The sequence below is a fragment of the Tamandua tetradactyla genome, chromosome 16 (genome assembly GCF_023851605.1).
Source record: "Tamandua tetradactyla isolate mTamTet1 chromosome 16, mTamTet1.pri, whole genome shotgun sequence".
NCBI classification, from domain to species: Eukaryota; Metazoa; Chordata; class Mammalia; order Pilosa; family Myrmecophagidae; genus Tamandua; species Tamandua tetradactyla.
Genome location: NC_135342.1, coordinates 7,992,614 through 8,018,775, shown reverse-complemented (window position 1 = coordinate 8,018,775; position 26,162 = coordinate 7,992,614). Strand labels below are relative to the sequence as shown.

Here is a 26,162-nt window from a genome sequence, read left to right as displayed (position 1 = left end):
TTTTAATACAAATAATGGGTATCATGTTCTTCCTTTTACTTGTATCACTTTACAAATACTTCTCAGGTATATGGTCTGATTCCATTTCTCTGGTCATAAAATCTGATGAAGCTGAATGTACTGAAGATTTGGAAAGAGCTCTGTGCTGCATGGAAGGACTTCTCAGGGAAGCAGGGCCTCCACTGAGATGCACCTACCTTGCTGTCTGTCCCTCTCATCCAGACCTCAGCATCACTTGCAACCTCCATATGAGATTCCGTCAACCTCCAGGGCACACATGTAAGAAAGACCCTCTCCCAAACCCTCCAAATTGTCTTTGGAGATGCTAAATAGATGTTTGTAATACCTTTCTAGTAATTAGCAACTGGGAAATTTTTTTTCATGAATATCTTCAGCTCCATAATCCTGCAGTCTCATTGCTGCTACAGATGAAATGTTAATTACAGTTATGTGGGTAGGTGAGATCACAGAGCCATGAACCCTTATGTCATCATCACACTGCTCTTCTGACTCTTGCCTGGCTCTCATGACTGTCTTATTGAGCCCACTGGCTTGGGCCCATAAAGGAGTAAGGTGAGTAGTTTGCATATCAGTCCAATGAGACTCTGTAAAGAAACAAGACATATGAGGAGTCTTTGTAAGCAACTATATTGGAGAAAAAGAGAATCTTCTGGGTTTGGAACTGATCAATGCCAAAATCACAGGGACAGAGGAATCATTCCTGTGGCCTGGGCTGAGCGGGTATAGAGTGATGGGTGTCCCAGACTAGACACCAACCCCTGAGGGCTCCTAATGGGATGTGGTGTCATCCTCAATAACAGTGATTCTTGGTGTGAAATCCAAGAATAAGAGAACCTGACCTTGTAGATTCTTAAATGTGGTAGGTCTGAAATGTATCTACTATTGTACAACCATTATCACTACAGGAAACAGAGACAAAATATTTGTGATCTCTATAGAAGAACATATAACACATTTTTGCATATAATAAATGTCAGATGAATCTGCAAGTATCATTTAATCTGGTGTAGAAACAGTTTATGTGAATGGCAATGGCTGTGATGGAAATGTTTTCTCTAACTCTGATTGTACAAAGTACTTTTTGAAGACAGTAATTGTGTCTCCACTGAAAACACACATGGTCTGTGAATTATGGGGAAACTATTTTCCCTATGGAATTAGGGAAGAAGCATTTTAGGAAAAGGAAAGTTTATAATTATGGGCTTCATACAGCAGTTGTCATCATCAAATCTTCTGTGTAATGTTTTCTTTGTTTTAAGATATTCTAATATCAACCCGAAATACACCATTTGGATTTTAAAATCCACAAATCCCATGACTTGTATATTCAATTTTCCATATGTGTCTTAAGGTTTTAATAATATTATCATCTCATTGTGAGCATTTTAAACTCATTTATTAGTTAACTGATGGATGTATGACTTGCAAACAGTAACATTTGGTTTCTAGCCTATACTGCTGTTTTTTTTCTCTTTTTTACATTTTAGAGTTTCAGGTCCTATAGTTTAGGGCATGATAGTAGGTTGTTGAACAATTCTGAGATAGACACTGTCATGTCTTTGCTCTTGGCATAAAAGCAAGTGAGTCTTTCTGATGCTATCCTAATATTGACCTAATCTTGCTTTCTGAAGTCTACTTTGTTCATGGGACAGGTTCCTGTAGTACTTTATGCTGTAAGTAAGGCATCTGCGTTTTACTAGGATCTTTAAAGCTTTATTTATAATTAATTTTGGCCTCTGGATTGCATTTATATACATTATTGGAAGTTTGCTACCTCCAAAATGGTAAATTATGATGTCACCAGCGTAAAGTCAAATTACAAGGCATAGAAACAGAACTTAACCTATATCTGTATTACTGCAAGAACACGGTTAACTAGTTTGTTAGTAGAGAATGGAGGCTAACGGTCAGGACAGGTTCAAGGCTCCACTTTGCCCATAGCCAGCATGTGAAAGTAGACAAACCTCCCTGTGCCTAAATTCTCATCATCTTTGTAATAAAACAATAGTAAGGACTAGGGTGAATGGATGGCTAAGTGATACAATACTTTCCAAAAACAATAGTAGTGACTACCACAAAGATTTGTGAAAAATAAGAACATTACCACATGTAAAGTCTTCATAGCAGTGATTCATTCATTAAAAATACTCTTTAGTTCGATTCCCAGTGCCTGCCCATGCCAATATTATATATATATACATACTCTTTAAATGTTAAACATTCAACTATCACAAAGCTGTTAATTAAAAACACACTTTAAGCAATTCTTTCTTTGTGGGCACTGATGGAAAATGGAGCCACCAAATGTACTTGGGAGCTTTCACTTTAAGCTCTGCCCACCTGAGGAGACATAGCCCACGTCTCCTATTCCTGTGCAGTGTCTTCTGGCTCTGAAAATATAAATGACAGGGCCAAGTACATTTGCCTCTCCGTATCCATCTGTTGGCTCTTCTTCAAGCTGGTAAATATCATTTTTCCTGTGTATGTGACTGGGTATTGGAGAAATAATACCATCAAAAAAGGAAAAACTTAGTGTACTGTTCTTCTATAGTTCATGACAAAATCATGGTCTTGCTGCTTCCTATGAAAGAAATCTCAAAGGATATTAAGGAGTGATGAGAAAGAAAGAAAGGAAGGAAGGAAGAAAGAAAGAAATAAAAAAAGAAAAAAATAGATAGGCTCAGGGGGTCTCGAGCTTAAGTTTACTTCAGACAATTTTATTCTTAACCAGATCCTGGTTATATACTGCAGGATGACAAAAGGCATGCATTTCCTGAGGGAACAAAGTTCTTATCTTTCAGTGTTCTTCCTTCATACTTAAAATAACCATTTGGGGTAAACAAGCATTCTCTTCCTCCTAGACTGTCTTACATAAATCATATAACATAAAGCAGCTTACTGCCACCACCACCCTAATGCCATCTACTCCCAAGTAGTTTCACAGGTCTTATGTTAATCCTAGCTACTACATTTCCCCCTTTTTATTTTATAAGCCGAGGTGACTGTGCCTGTCTTAGGTTGCCCATAGGCTCTGAAGAAAGGGTCTTACCCATCATTGGCTACCAGTCAAGCTTTCTGACTTTGATTTGGGAGGGAGATAAGAGTTTTTGCAAGAATCACATGGTTAGTATGGCTTTGCTTTGTGAATGTGCCTGGCTTAAGTTGCCCTTAAGCTCTGAAGAAAGGGTCTTACCTGTCATTGGCTACCAGTCAAACTTTCTGACTTTGATCAGCAATTAAAGTTATATGTCCTGTAATATACATTACCTATTTAGTTATTTTCATCCGGGTTGACATGTCTGGGTTTTATTCTCTTCAAGGGAATCCAAACCAAGGTTCCATCAACTGCAATGACAAGAGCAAATCCCCTAACCCACACCTTTTTCATGCTTGGTTCCCATAACATCTTTAACATCTTTCCAATAGATGGCTACAGCTGCAGTTCTGTTTGGGTTGTATCATTTTCCTTTTCCAAATTACTAAAATGTTGTTCTGCAGGAGTCTGTGATGAATTATCATAAACATTAAAAAAATTTAAAGTAAACATTGATTATGCTAACTGATCTTTTGGTGTACATATTTTCATAACATCATCCTCCTGATCTCCCCCTTTTTGTTTTATGAGCATAGACTTTAACATCCAGTTTGTTCATTCAACAATTCATTGTCCAGAGGGATTATGTGGAATTCCTGTGATGTGAGTAATATAAAAGTGGTACAAAATTTATGAAATTGTTTTCCTGTATAAGTAGGACCATTGTCCATTTTAGTAGATTGAGGGTATCCTATAACAGCAAAAGCATTAAGTAAATATGATTGAACATGGCAGAAACATTCTCCAGATTGTGTGGTAGCCCAGAGGAAGTGAGAACAATTGTCTATGATAACATGTACATACTGCATTTTACCAAAATGTGAAATATGAGTAACATCCATTTGCCATAATTCATCTGCTTTTTGACCTTGAGGATTAACCCCTGATGCAAATGGGAGTGCATTTAAAGGTCCACATGTTGGACAAGTCCTAACAATGTCTTGAGCTTGCTGTTTAGATAAAGATGGAAATTTCTTTCACAGCCCCTTGCTGTTGATATGAGTCAATTTGTGAAGTGTTGTTGGATTTTGAATTATCCCACAAGAGTATCTACTTGCTGATTTTGTAATGATAGAGGACCTGGAAGATTGGTATTACCTCTTTATATGCTTGATAAAAAGAGGATTAATTCAACTTCTGACTAATGTTTGTAAATGTAAAAACATTCAGGACAATTCATTTCCTTTAAACAAATAAGCAGTTTCAATGTGAGTAACTGTTTGACAAACATATGCAGAATCAGAAACAATATTAAGAGATTGTGGAAAACTTTGCAATACTTGAATTACAGCTGCTAATTCAGTATGCTGGGCTGAGGTATAAGGTGTTTTCCAACTTTTGTTTTCCACTGGGGTGACATATGCAGCCTGCCCATTAATATTATCATTGGTAAAGACAGTAATAGTTAGTGGGGAAGCCTGAACTATTTTAGGCAAAATCCATTGCATTCTTTTTTAAAAATTGTAAAAGTTTTGACATAGGCAAATGATTATCCATTTGTCATTTGAAGTCACTTAATGCTATTTGCCAAGAGATATTGAAAACATATAGACTTTGAACCACTTCCTTTGTGAGATCACACACTATGCAATTAGGATCATGACCTCTTAATTGATAATAGATTTGGTGACCTTTGGTTATTAAAGAAATCATTTTTTGCAAATATGTATTTAAATACTTTTGTCAATTGTTTGGAAAAAAATCCATTTTAAAACACCATCTTGCTAAAATAGGCCTGTGGGAGATTGCAAGGTAAAGAAAATGATAAAATCAACAGGCTTTTCTAGATCTATTTGAACAAGCTGTCCTTCTTGAATACATTGTTCAATTCATTGTAACTCTCATTCAGCTGCAGCTGTTAACTGCCTTTTGCTTAATAAATCAGAATCTCCTTGTAAAATATCAAACAAGTTCTGTAACATACAATTAGGAATTCCTAAAGTGGCAGGTAGCAAAAATGAAAACAGAGTGTCAATAGTGAAGTGTACCCATGGTAAATGACCAGATTTTTTTTGATTGAATTCATTGGATTGATTGAAAAGGAATGCAGGAATGTGGATTCTTTATAATTGGTTGTGCATTTTTGCTAATTTTAAATTTATTGCATGCAGTTTTTATGATATTTTCTCACAATAGTGGTCAAATTCCAATTTGCTTACATGACCAGGCCCAGTTGGGTCCTCTGGGAACTGGCTAGGGACCAAGAGGAGCTTCCTAGAACCTAGATATCTTTATTAAAGTACACCTCCTTCTGGGAGGATAGCCAGTCATCCCAGCTACAGTGCACATTTTAACTATTTCTTACCAAGGTTAAGTGATAGCAGCATCAGTTGCATGTAATGGCAATATCAGGTGAACAAAACAGACTCCACAAGTATATTTTTTCCTTGCATTCAGCCCTCAAATCTGATTTGCTTCCAATAAAAGCCATGGTTATTTTGGGATAAATTTAGTTTAAACATATGTAGTTTATATAAGCACTGGACAAAGCATTAAAATATTTTGGCTTAAAGGAATTTAGGTATTTATATAATTTGAAAATTATTTAGCCAGTAATAGATTCATTTATAGCAATATTACTTAGATTAATAGATTAAGCCACCTGATTTGGGGTAAGAAAAGAAACAGTTTTTTGCCAGTGTAATAATACCCAGGAGAAAATCAGTATTTTTTATACAGATAACAACATGATAAAAGTTAACATAAGTTATTTTGATAAGACACAGACTCTTTGCTTTTTACACTGATTATCTAGAAAAAAATGTTATATCTTTTCATTAGAACAGGCTAAGAGTCCAAGAAAATGTTGTCATTTTAAACTCATTAAATGTGTTTTTGATTTTGACCATAATTTCCATTTTTACAAACCCTCAGCTGTTATTATATTAGTTAGGCTTTGTCCTATGTTTTTCTCATTTTGTAACAGTTATTCATTTTATCTTATGATAAACTATTCTGTTTTTCCTATTAATAAAAATATATATTTTAAGTCATTGTTTTAAGCAAATATTTTTCCACATATAATTACCAATGAAATTAAATTTGTTAGAATAATGTTAAATACTTAAAATACTTTAGTTCATGTTTCAAATATACATTAGCTATCAATATATAGTTTTTAACAAGAACTTTTAGTTTTAAAATATATTTCTTTTTAAAATACGAATAGGAGCTAAACTCATGGCCAGTTTCCATATTTCTGTTTGTTGAGAATCTAAGTTAACAAAAGGAGATGGGGTTACCATTCCCATTCTTTGTCACAAGATTTTATTTGTAGCATAGGTATAATTTTAGTAGATTATTTAGATTAAACCAAGGCAATTTAACAGAACACTTTGAGTCAGAACTACAATCCTGAACTGCATACCCCTTAGGGGATCAATCTGCTACAATTCCATAGGAACCATTAATGAGTAAAGACTTTTTTTCTGCATGGCATTGTTACTACTGAATATTTTCTGACTCAAGTTGTAGAAGCCAAGAGTTAAAAGCAAGACCTACAGAATTTGTTGCAAGCTGCTGGCCTCGGGATGGCAGCGGTAAACTGTGGTGATTGTTATGTAGAGCAGTCTGGGAGGAAAAGAATGTTTACCCAAAATAGTTATGTTAAGTATGAAGAACACTGTGAGATAAGAATCTTGCTCCCTCAGGAAATGCCTGCATATCTATTGACATCCTGTGGTATATAACTAGGATCTGGTTGAGAATAAAATTGTCTGAAGTCTGTCTGAAGTAAACTCAAGCTTCAGACCCCCTGAGCCCGTCTGTGTCTTTCTTTCTTTCTTCCTTTCTTTCTTTCTCATCATTCCTTAATGTCCTTTGAGCTCTGTTTCTACAGAAAGCAACATTTGGCGCCCAAACGTGGGGCTCAAAGAAGAAGACTCCAAATCAATATTAAGGAACCAAGGAAAAGTCTCATTAGAGGCACGTGTGTCCAGCCGATAGAAGAGGACTCGAGTCATATTAGTAAAGTAAGCATTTTCCTTGGATCATCAGGGTAACAGGTAATCATAATAGGCAGCTGGAGGAGTATGTGTGTGTTAAAGCTACTGTGGTGCCTGTTAAAACATCTGAATTAGTAAGCTTATTTGATCTCATTCAAAAACATTGTTGTTGGTTTCAGCCTTAAGGCCATAATGTTTTAAATCTTAAGTAATGGAAATTCGTTATGAAGGCTTTGCAGTGAATATAAGATGGGGAAAATATTCCTGTTTCTATTTGGTTATTGTGTTCAGTCAGGCAATGAACTACCTGGCTCATGCTTTGTCTTAAACTCTAAGTTGTGTTTCTTCTCAATCTCCCACTACCACTTCTTACACTGTTTCGACAGTTGCTTGAGCCGGACTCAGCAATTGGCGCCTGAACAGGGACCTAATAAGGGAACTCTTAAAGCATAAAGTGAGGAGATGCTCCAGGGACATCCACTACAAATACTACAGGCAGGCCTTTTTGAGTTGAGCAGTGGCCCTTATCTGTAAAGAGGTTTGAGGCTCTGACTCGGTTGATTTGGGAACAGTTTGGAGCAGGACGTTTAGAGGAGTCTCATGGTTCTTGGAATTCTCCGATATTTATTGCAGGAGGGAGGTCAGGAAAATGGAGAATGTTGACTGATTTGATAAAAGTTGATACTGTGATTCAGCCTATGGAGTCATTGCAGCCTGGCTTGCCCACACCAGTTATAATTTCTAAGAACTGATTTATTATGATAGATTTTAAAAATTGCTTCTTTGCTGTGCCTTTGGCAGAGCAGGATAAAGAAAGATTGGTTTCTGGGCTTGTTCTTTATGGGCTGCCTTTATATAGGGATTCACGTACACCTGAGTCAGAAAGTATTCAGTGAGAAAGGTGCCATACCAAACGGGGGTCAGTGCTCATTGATGGCTCCTGTGGCAGGTTGGTCCCCAATGGGGTGTGCAATTCGGGATTGTAGTTATGACTCAAGTTATTCTGTTAGGTTACCTTTGTTTAGTCTGAATGATTATTCTATGAGATTTATACCAATACTACAGGTAAAGTCCTATGACTCAGAATGGGAACGGCAACCCCATCTCCTTTTATTAACTTAAATCCTCAATAAACAGCAATTTGGAAACTGGCCATGAGTTTAGCTCCTATTCATGTTTGAAAAGAGAAATATATTTTAAGAACTTTAAAACTAAAAATTCTTGTTAAAAACTATATATTGATAGTTAATGCATACTTGAAACATTAAAGTATTTCAAATATTTAACATTATTCTAACAAATTTAATTTTGATGGTAATTACATATGTGGTAAAATATTTGTTCAAAGTAATGATTTAAGTATGAAAAATATGAAAGATGTATTTTTATTAATAGGAAAACAGAATAGTTTTATCCTAAAATGAAAAACTGTTACTAAATGAGAAAAATATGGGACAAAGCCTAAACTAATATAATAAGTGTTGAGGGTTTGTAAAAATGGAAATTCTGGTTAAAATCAAGAAAGATTTAATGAGTCTAAAATGACAATGTTTTCTTGGACTTTTAACCTGTTCTAATGAAAGGATATAAAAAAAATTCTAAATAATTAGTTAAAAAGCAAAGAGTCTGTGTTTTATCAAAATAACTTATGTTAACTTTTATCATGTTGTTATCTGTATAAAAAATACTGATTTTCTCCTGGGTATCATCATACTGGCAAAAACTGCTTCTTGCCCTAAACCAGGTGGCTTAATCTATTAATCTAAATACTATTACTATAAATTAATCTATTACTGACTAAATAATATTCAAATCATTTAAATACCTAAATTCCTTTAAGCCAAAATACTTTAATGCTTTGTCCAATGTTTATATAAACTATATATGTATAACCTAAATTTATCCCAAGATAACCATGGCTTATATTGGAAGCAGATCAGATTTGAGGGTTGAATGGAAGGAAAAAATATACTTGTGGAGTCTTTTTTGTTCACCTGATGTTGCCATTACATGCAACTGATATTGCTATCACATGACCTTGGTAAGAAATAGTTAAAATGTTCACTCTAAGTGGGAGGCCTGGCTATCCCCCCAGAAGGAGGTGTACTTTAATAAAGATATCTAGGTCCCAGGAAGCTCCTCTTGGTCCCTAGCCAGTTCCCAGAGGACCCAACTGGGCCCGGTCATGTAAGCAAATCAGAATTTGGACACCATTGTGAGAAAATATCATAAAAACTGCATGAAATAAATTTAAAATTAGCAAAAATGCACAACCAATTATGAAGAATCCACATTCTTGCATTCCTTTTTAATCAATCCAATGAATTCAATTTTAAAAATCTGGTCATTTACTATGGGTACACATCACTATTGACACTCTGTTTTCATTTTTGCTACCTGCCACTTTAGGGATTCCTAATTATATGTTACAAAACTTGTTTGATATTTTACAAGGAGATTCTGATTTATTAAGCAAAAGGCAGTTAACAGCTGCAGCTGAATGAGAGTTACAATGAATTGAACAATGTATTCAAAAAGGACAGCTTGTTCAAATAGATCTAAAAAAGCCTGTTGATTTTATTATTTTCTTTACCTTGCAATCTCCCACAGGCCTATTTTAGCAAGACGGTGTTTTAAAATGGATTTTTTTTACCAAACAATTGACAAAAATGTTTAAATACATACTTGCAAAAGGTTATTTCTTTAATAGTCAAAGGTCACCAAAGATATTATCAATTAAGAGGTCATGATCCCTAATTGTATAGTGTGTGATCTCACAAAGGAAGAGGTTCAAAGTCTATATATTTTTAATACCTCTTGGCAAATAGCATTAAGTGACTTTAAAGGACAAATGAATAATCATTTGCTATGTCAAAACTTTTACAATTTTTAAAAATGAACGCAATGGATTTTGCCTAAAATAGTTTCAGCTTCCCCGCTAGCTATTACTGTCTTTACTGATGATAATATTAATGGGAAGCCTGCGTATGTCACCCCAGTGGAAAACAAGTCAGAAAATGCCTTATACATCAACCCAGCGTACTGAATTAGCAGCTGTAATTCAAGTATTGCAAAGTTTTCCACAATTTCTTGATATTGCTTCTGATTTTGAATATGTTTACCAAACAGTTACTCACATTGAGATGGCTTCTTTGTTTAAAAGAAATGAATTGTCCTGAATGTTTTTACATTCACAAACATTAGTCAAAAGCTGAATTACTCCCCTTTTTATCATGCATATAAAGAGCTCAAACCAATCTTCCAGGTCCTTTATCATTACAAAATCAGCAAGCAGATACTCTTATGGGGGTAATGCAAAATCCCACAACATTTCACAAATTGACTCATCAATAGCAAAGGGCTGTGAAAGAAATTTCCATCTTTTTTAAACAGCAAGCTCAGGACATTGTTAGGACTTGTCAAACCTGTAGGCCTTTAAATGCACTCCCATTTGCATCAGGGATTAATCCTAGAGGTCAAAAAGCAAATGAATTATAGCAAATGGATGTTACTCATATTTCACATTTTAGTAAAATGCAATATGTACATGTTATCATAGACACTTGTTCTCATTGCATCTGGGCTACCGCACAATCTGGAGATCGTTTTTGCCATGTTCAATCACATTTACTTAATGCTTTTGCTGTTGTGGGATGCCCTCAATCTATTAAAACGGACAATGGTCCTGTTTATACAGGAAAACAATTTCATAAATTTTGTACTACTTTTAATATTACTCATATTACAGGAATTCCACACAATCCCTCAGGGCAAGGAATTATTGAATGAGCAAACTGGATGCTAAAGTCTATGCTTTTAAAACAAAAAGGGGAAGATGATGATCAGGAGGATGATGTTATGAAAATAAGTACTCCTAAAGATCAATTAGCAAAGGCATTGTTTACTCTAAATTTTTAAAACATTTATGATAATTCATCACAGACTCCTGCAGAACAACATTTTAGTAATTTGGGAAAGAAAAATGATACAACCCAAACAGAACTGCAGCTGCAGCCAATCTATTGGAAAGATGTTAAAGATGATTTATGGAAACCAGGAATGGTAAAGGTGTGGGGTAGAGGATTTGCTCTTGTCATTGCAGATGACAGAACTTCAGTTTGGATTCCTTTGAAGAGAATAAAACCCAGACATGTCAACCCGGACAAAAATAACTAAATGGGTAATGTATACTATAGGACATACAATTTTGATTGCTGAAGGACAGGGATATATTTATACTTATTGGGATTATCTGTGAGCCCTAACATGGGCCAATCCAACTTTATCAAAATAACCTAAATACAAGTTTAGGATTCCCAGGTCCAGTAAGAAGAAAACTGGTGTCAAATTTAATTCCATTTTTAGAAAGACCTATATGTTTAACTCTGGATACAAAGGATACTTGCCTGTTAGGTGGGAAAGAAAGTTGGAATGGATGGCAGTCATCTCATATGGATCAAGCAGTTTTCATAATTAATGAGTCCTATGGAATTGTAAGATTCCCCTGTGGGGTTGAAGATAACTCAGACTATATGGATAGGCAAGCTAAACCAGAGTTATTACATAGAGGATGATTTGTGACATGATTTGGGATGATAAATACATTATTCAGAGAAATTTATGGGGAATTTTCCTAGGACTGGGACCAATTTTCATAGTGAATTCTAGTAACTATAACTTCTCTTTAGCAGCCATAAACACTATATACAAATATGTATTAGAGATCCATATATACTTGTTAAAGTTCATATGCATATAAGAAATCAAACTTCTAATTGTGAAAATTATTCTCTATTCACTTGTCCCCAAGCATTTATGTTGCAGGAAAATGAGACGATTATAGCAGCAAGGAGAAGAGGTATTTGGCTGCCGGTGCAGATGTCAAGATCTTTGCAATCCTCTCCAGAAACACATATACTGATCCATTTGGCAAAAGAATATCTAAAAAGGACTAATAGACTAATTGGATTCATTATTGCATCTGTCATTGGAATCATTGGAAGCATCACAGTGGCTGCAGTCACTGGAACCGCGTTGCAACAAACTATACAGATGCAGCATTGTTAGAAAAACACCAATGAACTGTGGCATAGACAATCTCATTGATGAGCAAACTAATAATGGACTAAATAATATAGAAATGACATTGGTTCATATTGGAGATCAAATGTATAATTTAAATTTTTTACAAAGTTTAAAGTGCAGTTTTTGTATTACCCTCTTTTAACATATGGCTTGTTTGAAATAGAATGGGAAAAGGGAATAGGCATCTTTTAAGGCTTTCAGATAGTTTAAGTCCTGATATCTTAGAATTACAAAAAAGGGGTATTAGAATGTAAATTAGAATAATCTACATATAGCTTATGGAAGTAATGTTACACAATCACTTACCCAAGAGCTAAAAAATCTTAGGTTTGGGGCTGTTTATACTTTGCTTCCTCCTCAGCTGTGTTTAACAACAAAGAAAAAGGTGATTCTTGCAGAAACTCGTTGGCTCCCTCCTGAATCAAAGTCAGAGAGCTTGACTGGCAGCCAATGATGGGTAAGACCCTTCAGAGCCTAAGGGCAACCTAAGACATGTGCTGGCCACCTCTTCTTATAATGATGTGATTCTTGTGAATCAAAGTCAGAGAGCTTGACTGGCAGCCAATGATGGGTAAGACCCTTCAGAGCCTAAGGGCAACCTAAGACAGGCGTGGTCATCTCTGTTTATAGTCACCCTAAAAAGGTGATTCTTGTTTTCCTCGGCTTATAAAATAAAAAGGGGGAAATGTAGAAGCCAAGAGTTAAAAGTAAGACCTACAGAATTTGTTGCAAGCTGCTGGCCTCAGGATGGCAGCGGTAAACTGTGGCGATTGTTATGTAGAGCAGTCTGGGAGGAAGAGAATGTTTACCCAAAACAGTTATGTTAAGTATGAAGAACACTGTGAGATAAGAATCTTGCTCCCTCAGGAAATGCCTGCATATCTATTGACATCCTGTGGTATATAACTAGGATCTGGTTGAGAATAAAATTGTCTGAAGTCTGTCTGAAGTAAACTCAAGCTTCAGACCCCCTGAGCCCGTCTGTGTCTTTCTTTCTTTCTTCCTTTCTTTCTTTCTCATCATTCCTTAATATCCTTCGAGCTCTGTTTCTACAGAAAGCAACATCAAGTGTATATGAATTTCTATATAAAAGCAGCTCATATTGATGTAAAATTTTTATAATTATGCATCTCATCTTAAGTTATTTATTTGCTGTCCTTTTCCCTTGCCTCAGTTTCACACTTCTGTATTTCTATTTTGAAGATTTCTTCAGATCTTCTAACATAGTCTCCATATTCTCATTTTGTTTGTCCTTTTTTGACTTTAATTACTCCAAATATACTCTCAATTTTTTTTTAGAAATAGCTTCTTTTTTGAAGAAGCTTTTTAAGCCTCTTTTTCCCAACTAGAGTTACCTTGTCCCTGGCTATTATTTCCTGGCTGTATCATCCATTTCCCTTTCCTATTTTCTTCCTAACAACAAGAACATAGTTTCTTTACTTTTCATAAAATCCTTTCAGTTATTGCCCCATGTGGCTTCACTGTATTGTTATGGAAAAATGTTTTCATTCAGAAGTTTCTTCACTCCTTTTCCCTCAATGTCTCCCATCTCACTATGGGGAGTATGCTTTAGACTCTTCTCTGCTTTATCCACAAAGTCTTTTTCTTTAAAATACAAATAACTCTTAAATTTTATTAGAACCTTATTTTAGTAATGGCACCCTAATGATGTTTTCAACACACAAACATACAAACATACGTACATACATACTCCTCCAGGTACCTATTGTGATTACTCATTACCCCGATGCTCCAAGGAAAATGCTTACCTACCAACATGACTCGAATTGTCTTCTATCAGCTGGACACATGTGCCTCTAATGAGACTTTTCCTTGGTTCCTTAATATTGTCTTGGACTCTTCTTCTTCGAGCCCCACATTGGGCACCAGATGTTGCTTCCTATGAAAAGGAGCTCAAAGGATATTAAGGAATGATGAGAAAGAAAGAAAGGAAGGAAGAAAGAAAGACACAGATGGGCTCATGGGGTCTCAAGCTTAAGTTTACTTCAGACAGTTTTATTCTTAACCAGATCCTGGTTGTATACTGCAGGATGACAAAAGACGTGCATGCATTTCCTGAGGGAACAAAGTTCTTATCTTTCAGTGTTCTTCCTTCATACTTAAAATAACCATTTGGGGTAAACAAGCATTCTCTTCCTCCTAGACTGTCTTACATAAATCCTATAACATAAAGCAGCTTACTGTCACCACCACCCTAATGCCATCTACTCCCAAGTAGTTCCGCAGATCTTATGTTAATCCTATCTGCTACATGGTCTCACTGCACATGTCTTGTATTCCATGAATGCAGAATTGTAGGAAGGAACTGCAGCTCCAGGATTTGCTGGGACAGAGAATGTGTGACACTTCCCCATGGGACAGTCATTGACCTCATGTGAGACAATGCTCAATGGTTTGTTCTTGGATCTTGTCCAACTTGCCCACCTGGGGACTTTCTTTGACTCTTTTCCTCTTTTAAAAGATCTGCACATCCTTTGCCTATAAGCTGTCAGACTTACAGACCACCTGTTACCTGGTCTGCTGTAGAAACATGGTGTGCTGTTTTGAAAGGATATATGTACCCTCAAAAAGTCACATTTTACTCAAAATCCCATTTTGTAAAGGCAGAATAATCCCTATTCAATATTTCTGTTTAAATCTGTAATTAGATTATCTCCCAATGAAGAGTGGTTGTTAAGATGGATGAGGTGGAGATGTGTCTCCACCCATTTGGTTGGGTTTTGATTAGTTTATTGGAATCCTATAAAAGAGGAAGCATTTTGGAAAATGGGAGAGATTCTGGGAGAACAGAAGGATGTAGCCACAAAAAGCAGAGTCCACCAGCCAGTGACCATTGGAGATGAAGAAAGAAAACACCTCCCAGGGAGCTTCATAAAACAGGAAGCCAGGAGAGAAAGCTAGCAGATGATGCCATGTTCGCCATGTGCCTTTCCAGAAGAGAGGGAAACCCTGAACTTCATTGACTTTCTTGAACCATGGTATCTATCCCTGGGTGCCTTTCATTAGACATTTTAATTGGGACTTTTTCTGGTCTTAGAACTGTAAACTAGCAACTTGTTAAATTTCCCATTTTTAAAGCTATTCCATTTCTGGTATATTGCATTCTAGCAGCTAGCAAACTAGAACACATGGTCAGGTATCCCACAGACTCCCACAGCCCTTTGTCAATTAATGCACAAGTAGGAACTGACAGTTACTGGAGAGGGAAGAGATATTAAGTTGTGAGACCCTCCCCTGCTGCTGATCATGGATGCTGGGTTCAGGTAACTCAACCTCTCCCATGTCATCCCTTTAGCCCTGGGATACGTGTGTGTGTGTGTGTGTGTGTGTGTGTGTGTGTGTGTGTGTGCCTCAATATTTCCTGTGAGTAAAACACCCAGAGAGGATTCCCTTTCCTCACTGGACCTTAACGAACAGAAAGTGGCATAAAATAAGTGTCTTATGAATAATGACACATTAAATTTAATGAATTAGCATATATAAAAATTCTGGTAAAGAGAAGTCTGTTAATTTTGTTATGTGTTATGCTAAATATGCTATTTCTAAACAATTTGATTCAATTATGTAACAATCTTTATAGAAGTATGGGTTACTGTGATATGATTTATATCATGGATAATTCACTCAGAGAATCTTGACCATTCTATTAGTTTTGACAAATGTATATAGTCATGTAACCACAAGCAGTAGCTAGGTAGAGCTTTTTCAGTACTCCAAAGATGGAGTACTCAGGAAAACTTTGATAAGATTTCTTTCTGCATGTCTTTAGCTTTTTAAGAATGTCATATAAATGCCATCATATAGTATATGATATGTTGAAACTTATTTCTTTCACGCAGCAAAATAACTTTTATATTCACCCATGGTGTTGCATATGTTATTAGTTTGTTCCTTTTTATTGCTGAGTATGGATCCTTTGTATGGATATAGATTAGTTTATATATCTATGATGGTTAACTTCACACATCAACTTGGCTAGATTATGGTGTCCAGTTGTTCAGTCAAGTAAACACCTTTGTTGTTATTGTGAGAGTTCAGATGGAATTAAACCATTACTCTGTTAATTGTACCTGCCAGTGATTATGTCTACAGTTAGAGATGAGAGGAGTCACATTATACAATCAGTTGGAAAACTTAAAATGAGAACTGAGGATTTCAGCAGTCAGAAACAAGAATTACTGTGTCTTCAAGCATCCAGAGTCTCCTGGGGAGTTCAACATCACTTTCATCAAGTTTCTAATTTGCAGACTGCCCTACAGAATGCAAAATTGTCAATCCTTATGGTGGTGTTGCTTAGTTCCTACAATTATCTCTCATCATTTTCACAGGTATGCATCTCTATATCTCTCTGGGAATCCTGACTATGTTGACTAATACACCATTAGTCAATTGTTAGATATTTTCAGTTATTTCCACCTTTTTAAACTTTACTTTAGTGTTATAGACATTCCATATAGGTCTTCTCTGGGTTAGATATTTTTAAAAATTTTTATTAAATATAAACATTTAATATATGCTAAAAATTGTCCACCAGTATTTACTCCATAGATTCGAATTTTAGATTCCATATAAATCAGATCACAGTATTTAAAAAATTCTTTAGATTATACAGAAACAAAACATACTGATATATCACAAATATAACAAATTTTCTGATATGAAAAACTTGTAGCTTTAAACACCTGCCAAATTGAGAGGATAGTGGTGCTGTTGTAGAAGTAGCCCCATGTTTTTCTGAGTAAGAAGAATGCTTCTGTGATGTTAGCCTTTTACCAAACTATGAGAGGTACAAGAGAGCAAAGAACAACAGAGAGGAGTCCCACCTTTGAGAGTAAGATAGAGATTTATTGGGGGTTTACATGGGGTCCCCATTCTCAGTGGCAGGAGGAGAGAGAGTAATTCCTTGGTATGATGGTCCACACTGACAAGAGGACAGGGCAATGTTTTATGAAATTTAAACAAAACTACATAGGGTTGAGGCACAGCTCAATGTGGCTCACTGTGCATGCATTCAATTAAGGATGACAAGTTGGCCTACCAAGCCTCTACACACTATGTTTTCCTCATGGGTATAACTTCTAATAATGAGGCTGCTTATCTTACTGGGCATAATTTCTGACCACACTGTTGTTTTCCTCAGTGTAAAATTTACTGTTTTACTGATAGGGGGACATCTGTTCTCTAGGGCTTGTGGGAAAGGGAAGAGCTGTGGGATAATACAAAAGTTCATGTATTTTACACAAAGAAACTTTCTGGATTGTCTCTTATCTGTTTTTTTAACTCAGTGATCTTTGCAGAGAAAGACATCTTGGATTAATTAGGAGATAAAACACAATGGGATGGTCTTTATAAATAGCAGCAGAGTTGAAATTGAGGGAAGGGGTAATGGGAATGTATGGCACGGACATATTAATAAGTATCTGTAATGCTTACTGGATGAGGTAATTCATGATACCCTTTGGAGATTTTTATCCACTAAGTTAAAGTGGAATTTTAAAAGGCAAAGGCATACAATTAATATTTTCTCAATGTACCACTAAATTTGCCTTATCCAGGATAAGGATATCCTTGAAAGCATGCAATGTCATTATACTTGATAAATATAGATACATGCAAATAAGGAATGGAGGAAAGGATAGAAAGAAACTTATGGTACTGGATTAGAGTCAGAGGCATCAGGATGAATGTATACACAACCACAGATGTTTAAATCCAGAAATAATTATATAATTAATGCAAATGCATATTTCAAAACTCTGTTGGCTTAGAGGGCCTAACATCATTGACAGCCAGTAACAATGAATACATTCAGAACCAGTAATTTATTTCTAATACCAATGTCTAATCAAAGGTTCCCTGGAGAAAAGGCTGATTACATATCTGGAGCAGGAAAAATAAAAATCAACCTGAACATATTGTATCGCCAAAAATAAAGGGAGTGCTCAAAAATGAAAAGATTGGGTTTATATCAAAGGGACCCAGGTTTCAATGTGAAAGTTTCCCATAGGACAAAGCAGAAAATTATTGTAAAACAAAACAAGTAGTATAATATATTATAGCTCAAAGGATAAAGCAAATATAGATAAGTCCCTCCTGAGGTGAATAAATAATTTAAGAAATGAACCATGGAGATTATATCCACACAGGAAATCAAGAAATATACATGTACATTACTTACCCAATAGGAAGTGTACTTAAATCAATGCCCACGCACCCTTGCTTTCCCAGACACTCTTCTCCTTGCTTGAGTTTGGGCTGATTAGAGTGAGTTCTTTCTAAAAATAGAATAAGAAAAGGGAAGCATTAAATTTACTATAGAGAAACCTGACAAATCTTATGTCAACAAATTGGTGGGGTTATCATCACTAGTTAAGAATTATATTAAATGCATGAAACCCCAGGTAAGACATTGCTGGAGAATAAATCATGTCCCCACAAAAAGGCATGTTCAGATCCTAATCCCTGATCCAGTGGGTTTAAATCCATTTCTAAATAAAGCCTTTAAAGATTTCATGAATTAAAGCATGCTCAAATGTAGATCTTAATCCAATAGGGCTGATATCCTAATAAGCACAGAAAAGTGAATACAGAAAGAAGGGCCAAGGGGAGCAGCCAATGGAACCTGGAAGAAAAATAAGACACTGCCATGTGCATTATCATGTGATGGAAAAGCCAACTAAACCAGAAGATTGATGGCCAGTCAAAGATTTTGAACCCCAGTTGGAAGCAAGTATTCCACCCTCTGAAACCATAAACCAATAAATTACTGTTGTTAAATCAACAATTTTATGGTATTTATTTAGTAGCCAGGCAAATAAAACAGATATGATGTGATAAGATGTAATATTCAGTCTATTCATGAGAAAGCATGAGCCAAGCCCAAATTCAAGGGTTTTCTAAAAATTCCTGTCAGTATTTGATCAATCTGTGAAAACCAAGTAAAGCAGGGAAAGACAGAGAAACGGTCATGGTGCATAGGACATTTGGGCTGCATGATGGCAAAATAAAATATGGTATCCTAAATTGGATCCTGGAATTACAGGGAAAAGGACTTTTGGGTTAAAACTGGTGAAATCCCCCCAAGAGAACCTCTTTTGATGCTCAGATGTGGCCTCTCTCTCCAGCCAACACAACAAGCAAATTCACCACCCTTCCCCTGTCTACATGGACATCACTCCCAAGGGTGTGGACCTTCCTGGCAACGTGGGACATAAATCCTAGAATGAGCTAAGACTCAGCATCAAGGGATTGAGAGAACCTTCTCGTACAAAAGGGGGGAGAGTGAAATGAGACAAAATAAAGGGTCAATGGCTGAGAGATTCCAAACAGAGTCGAGAGGTTACCCTGGAGGTTATTCTTATGCATTAAATAGATATCACCTTGTTAGTCAAGATATAGTGGAGAGACTGAAGAGAACTACCTGAAATGTGGAGCTGTGTTCCAGTAGCTATGTTCCTTGAAGATGATTATATAATGATATAGCTGTCACAATGTGTCTGTGTGATTATGAAAACCTTGTGTCTGATGCTCCTTTTATATACCTTATCAACAGATGAGTAAAACATATTGAATAAATATGAATAATTGGGGGAACAAATGTTAAAATAAATTTAGAGCGAAATGTTGGTGATCAGTGAGGGGTAGGGATAGGGGTGTGGTATGGATGATTTTTTTCTGTTTTCTTTTTATTTCTTTTTCTGAATAGATACAAATGTTCCAAGAGGTGATCATGATGATGAATGTGCAACTGTGTGATAATATTGTGAATTACAGATTATATATGTAGAAAGGAATGATAAAAAATTAAGAATGTTTGCATTTGTTTGGTGGGGTTTTTTGGTATTTTTTAAAAAATAAAAGAACTTAATAATAAAAAATTAGTGAAATCCAAATAAAGCCTGAAATTTATTAAATAGTAATGTACAAATACTGGTTTCCTAATTTTGCCAGATATACCAGGATAATGATATCACAGTAAACAGAGTGAGGAGTAAATATAATCTCTTTGTAAATTTTCAGCAAATCCCAAATTATTCTAAAATAAAAAGTTTACCATAAAGTTAGAATGTTTTATAATTTAAGTACTGCACAGGGAGTTTTATTAAAAGTATTTTCTATGTTTGCATTTATATCCAGGTTTGGTTTTTAAGGGTATCCATTTTGGTTCCTTGTCATTTTCAAAAGCAATAAAATTCTTCATTAAAAAAGCTTGATTCATGTCTTTCACTAATCCTCTACTCCCCCAAGGTTGATGAAGACACCCCCACAAACTTGTATCTTCAAATTGGAAGCACATCAGAATGACCCGAGCCCCCTTATTTTCATTACAGCCATCTGTCCTCAAGGGATAAACCAAAGAAATTTGGCTTCTAAAATTCCAAGTGTCTATTTTTTAAACTTTTTTTATTAATTAAAAAAATTAACAAACAAAACATTTATAAATCATTCCATTCTACATACACAATCAGTAATTCTTAATATCATCACATAGTTGTATATTCATCATTTCTTAGTACATTTGCATTGATTTAGAAAAAGAAATAAAAAGACAACAGAAAAAGAAATAAAATGATAATAGAGGAAAAAAACTATACGTACCATACCCCTTACCCCCTCGCTTTCGTTTACCACTATTTCAAACTGAATTTATTTTAACATTTGTTCCCCCTATTATTTATTTTTATTCCATATGTTCTACTCTTCTGTTGATATAGTAGCTAAAAGGAGCATCAGAGATAAGGTTTTCACATTCACAGAGTCTCATTGTGAAAGTTATATCATTGTTCAATCATCATCAAGAAACATGGCTACTAGAACACAGCACTACATTTTCAGGCAATTCCCTCCAGCCTCTCCACTACATCTTGAACAACAAGGTGATATCTACTTAATGCATAAGAATAACCTTCAGGATAACCTCTCGACTCTGTTTGGAATCTCTCAGCCATTGACACTTTGTCTCAATAGATGAAAATCAAGGGATCATAGTTTAGGTACCAAAACATCTATTTGGCAGATCTTAATATATATTGAGGTCAAATTAAAATGTTAAAAAAAGGAATTGGTGGAACTTTAAAATTATTGTTCATTTTATTAAATATAATTTAATTAAGATATTTACATACAAAGGGAAGTTAAAAAGGGCCAGCAGTTTCATGTTGTTGAGAATTAAATTACACACTCCTTAGATGTGACTCATCAATTTAATTCCAATGATTTTGTGGATAATTTAGCTACCTATATATGCACAATTTCTTCAGGAAAGAACCATTTGGCAAGAGTTGCAGGACTCCATAGGTACTGAGAAAATAGAAGATGCAAACTGAATAACTGATTCAAATTTACATAAAAAGAAAGAACATTTGCAGTATCTCTATCTTTCAATGAATATTAATCAAGTGCCCATGTCCCAGGCTCTATTTTATTTTATTTTTTTGCATATTCATCATCCAGGCTCTATTTTAAATTGCAGTGAACACAGTGGGAAATTAGAGATGAGATCAGTTCATTCAAGGCAATATGGTATGATGAGAAGCACAGATACAAGTTCAGTATCACTGATCTTGATTTGAGTGCTTCCACTTACTTCTTTTTAACTTCACTCAGAATAAGCATCATTATCAGCAATAAGCAGCTAGTAATAATCCTATGTCCCAGAACCAACTCAGGTTTAAATAAATATATCCAAGGTCCCATGCACAATGTCAGAATGTCATAAATGCTCTCTTTGTCTTATCTCTTATTGTGGTCATAATGCACAGTGATGACATGCATGAGCTCTGAAACAGGTGGCCTGGGATTGAGCCACAGGGGCTGTGTGGCTTTAGGCAAAATATTTAACTTCACTCTACAGCATTATCTTCATATGGAAATTTATTAAAGAAACTCTTCTTTCCAAGTGTTTTTGTAAGGTGTAATGAGCTAATACATAAAGAACTCATATTAATTTCAGACCTATAATGAGAACTACAAATGTATTAACAGGTTTTATTATTGTTCAATAATACTTCTCTTGTAGTTATGGACAGATCATAGTGAATAAATTAACTGAAGCAATAAACATACCAATTAAATATATGATTGCTATAAATGCTCTGTGTAAACATTTGATTGAATAGTCATAGAGAGTGATCTATGATCTCTATAGCAATAAGGAGTCAGCAAGAAGACCATGATGGGTAGCATTCCAGAAGAAAGAGCTAATTCAGGGTCAAGAGGCATCTTCCCTGAAGATGGGTAAAACTGGAGAGAGATAACACCAGTTATGTCATTATATCCTCAGATGAGAACTGTGGAATTCACATTCTAGGTGATGCAAAGATGTGAAGGAAAAATTCACTCTGTTTTCTCTATGGGGAAAAATTTCAGAGGAGGAATAGGGAAGACAGAGACCTGTAAAGTAGCTATTGCAGTAATCAAGGTAAGAGGTATGTATTGCTTTTACTGTTGGAAATGGAGAGAAGGCAAAAGCAGTTGTGTGTGATTCTTTAAATATAACTCCTCAGTGAGTTTTCTCCAGGCCCATAGTTCTCAAATTGAAGCCCTTACCCACCTTCTCCAGCAACCCTTCCCATTTTCACTTCCACCTTCTCATTCATTCTTAGGTCCAAACCAAAATGGTACACTGTTGTGTCTTCCCATCAAGACATCTGCCTCCACTGTAGTTGTCTCTAATAGTAGGATTAAGACTTTCATAAAATTATTTAAATTATCAGGGATGTGGCTTTCTCCATTAAAATATAAGAGCACATTGTGGCCACTTCCACCACCTGTATGTCAATCCCCAGTATTATGTGCAGTTCACATTCTGTACACCCACTACATCCGAGGAAACATTGATTCTGCAGAGACAGCTGTCCCTGCACTTTTACTGCTCTCAGTCCTTAGGTTGGTTCCAAGACAGGAGAAGCTGATATCTGAGTCATCCAGGCCATGGAGGTTGTTCTCACTCCCAGTTATTCTTCTCAGAAAAGGAGACCAGAAAATTATCATGTACTCACTGGGACATGGGGACCGTGTTCTTCAGACTCTTTTCTGACAGGAGTTGTAAATATCTCGTGGAAACAGAATTAAGAAGATGTTCTAAATCTGAAGTGCTTGTATGTCTTGTCCAGGATGTTGTTACCATGATGAGATGCTGTCCAGAAAGATGGCTAGATGGTGAAGGTTGAGGTACAGTACAGACCTGGAAAGGATTCAGGTGAAGTGTGTTGGGTGGAAGATTGAGATAAGCAATAGACACTAAGGAAAGTTTCTTATGGGACACTTGTGTTGACCTTTCAGTTACAGGTTGAGATGTCCCATGCAGTTTCTGGAGGAAGTGGCTAGCCCAAGGTCTGGCCTGTGAGTGTTCTGTGCAGGGTCTGGAATGGAATGGGTCTCCTTTTCTTTAGAGCATGCTGGCATGTCTGGATGGGAATCTGGGAAGTCCTATTCTCTGGAGCCTGGGTGCAGAATTTGGAGTTCTGACCCAATCTACATGTGTTAAACTTTATCCTGGTTTTGAGTTCAAACCCTGATGCTTGCCTTGTGTCTGAATGTTGATGTCATGGCCCATCCAAGTATTCTTTTTTTTTTACCCCTTTAATTTATTTTTATTCCATATGTTCTACTCTTCTGTTGATATAGTAGCTAAAAGGAGCATCAAACATAAGGTTTTCATATTCACAGAGTCTCATTGTGAAAGCTATATCATTGTTCAATCATCATCAGGAAACATGGCTACTGGAACACAGCACTACATTTTCAGGCAATTCCCTCCAGCCTCTCCACTACATCTTGAACAACAAGGTGATATCTATTTAATGCGTAAGAATAACCTCCAGGATAACCTCTCAACTCTGGAATTTCTCAGCCATTGACACTTTACCTCATTTTACTCTTCCCCCTTTTAGTCAAGAAGGTTCTCTCAGTCTCTTGATGTTAATTCTCAGCTCATTCTAGGGTTTTTCTCAGTCCTTTGATGCTGAGTCTCAGCTCATTCCAGGATCTTTGTTCCACATTGCCAGGAAGGTCCACACCCCTGGGAGTCATATCCCACACAGAGAGGGGGAGGGTGGTGAGAATACTCATCATATTGACTGGAGAGAGAGGCCAAATCTGAGCAACAAAAGAGGCTCTCTTGGGGGTGACTCTTAGGGCTAAATTTTAAGTAGACTTGACCTATCTTTTGTGGGTTTAAGTTTGATGTGAACACACCCCAAGACTGGGGGCTCAGCCTATAGCTTTGGTTGTCCACACTGCTTGTGAGAATATCAAGAATTCAACTTGGGGAGGTTGAATTTCTCCCCACTCTCATCATTCCCCTAAGGGGGCTTGCAAATACTTTTCCAGTCACTGATCAAATCATTCTGGGATTCATCGGGGAATCACTTTGGACAAACCAACAAAATCTCATGTGCTACCTGAGATTCCAAGTACTTATGATATTCAATCAAACTATATCATCCAAGTATTCTTGAAGCAGGCTTGGGAATATTTGAGGAGCATACATCAGGCCTACTTGGCATGAATTTTAGGGTGCTAACTTGAGTGACTACACATTAGCTTGGGAGAGGCAAGGATATTCAGTTGCTGTCACTTTGTTCATGAGATGAGAAAAAGCCCAGTTCACATCTTTGGATGGGAAGCGCTACATGTCAGATGGGTCCCATGTCTGGTCTTTTTTTATAAGAAGCTGTCTTCTAAAAATAGGGTCCAGGAGATGTCAGCATGATGACATAAACAGCTATGGAAAATTTCTCCTGGGAAATTCAAAAAAAAAAGAAATAAATTCTGAATTGCTCATAAATCTGGAGGATGATTGAGAATGTAGTATAGCCCTACAAATGCTGAACTGAATAAACAGAACATCAGTTAGGGAATTTCTCCCCAAAATGTCTTGTCCTCTCCCCTCCTCACGTGGTTTCACACCCAGCTGGGAAGTTAAACCAACAGTGGCAGGGAACCATCCCAAAGAGGTCACAGAATATGAATTAGCTTGCAGCATTGGGACAGAACCTCACCTTTTGGGGACTCAAGGAATAGGAGAGAGCATTCCAAGGCCCAGGTCAGTGAAAGTCTTAGGAATCAAGAACAGGAGATGTATTTCCAGTACGAGTCTGAAGGTACTTCCCCTACCTCTGTGACAAAAGGCAGCAGGAGACCTAATACTCACATAGGGGAAGGCTACAGACTGACACTGGGGTGTACTCCACCACAAATAATGTGGGGAACACAGACCCAAATTGAACCTGATTCTGGCTGGCAAAGAGATGAAACAGGAAAATATCAGTTTCAGCAAGACCTGAAGAGATGTAACCAGAGCACTGAGGATGATTAGGTTATTGTACAGTGCCACATGCAGAACAAAAAGTGTAAGGGGATTGAAGGGCTTTTTCAGAGAAAAAAAAACAGCTAAAATACATGACTCATACTATAAAGAATGAAGATATGGCCCAACCAAAGGAGCAAATGAACACCCCAACTTAGATATAGGATTTGAAACAACTAATTAATGGTGTTCATACAAATCTTTTAAATCAATTCAACAAGTTGAATAAAAATATGGGAAATGTGATGAAAGATATAATGAAGACCCAGAATGCCATAGAGAAGAACTTGAAGGCTTGAAAAACAAATGACAGAACTCATGGGAATGTAAAGTCCAATAGAATTGATGAAAAACAAAATGGAGACATTGACATTGGAAATCCTTTGGGAAAAGCCATTAAAAACATGGAGACATAACTGCAGATTTGGATACTAAGAAGAAAGTATCAGTGAACTAGAAGACAGGACATTTGAAATCCTATACAGAAAATAACAGATAGGGAAAAACATTGAAAAATTTGAGCAGGTCTCAGGGAAGTGAATGGCAACATGAAACATAAACATATACATTATGGCTATCCCAGAAGGAAAAGAGAAGGAAAGGTGGAAAAAAGAATAATAGAGGATATAATCACTGAAAATTTCTCAACTGTTATGACATACATAAAACTATAGGTCCAAGAATC

At 36.2% G+C, this 26,162-nt stretch overlaps 1 long non-coding RNA gene across 1 annotated transcript; it reads left to right on the top strand.

The window, feature by feature from the left end:
- Window positions 1-6,726: 6,726 nt before the first annotated feature.
- On the top strand, window positions 6,727-13,253 carry LOC143658684 (uncharacterized). Its single transcript, XR_013163291.1, has 3 exons — window positions 6,727-7,086; window positions 11,162-11,239; window positions 11,870-13,253. It is a non-coding gene; the product is annotated as an uncharacterized LOC143658684 (long non-coding RNA).
- Window positions 13,254-26,162: the final 12,909 nt, after the last annotated feature.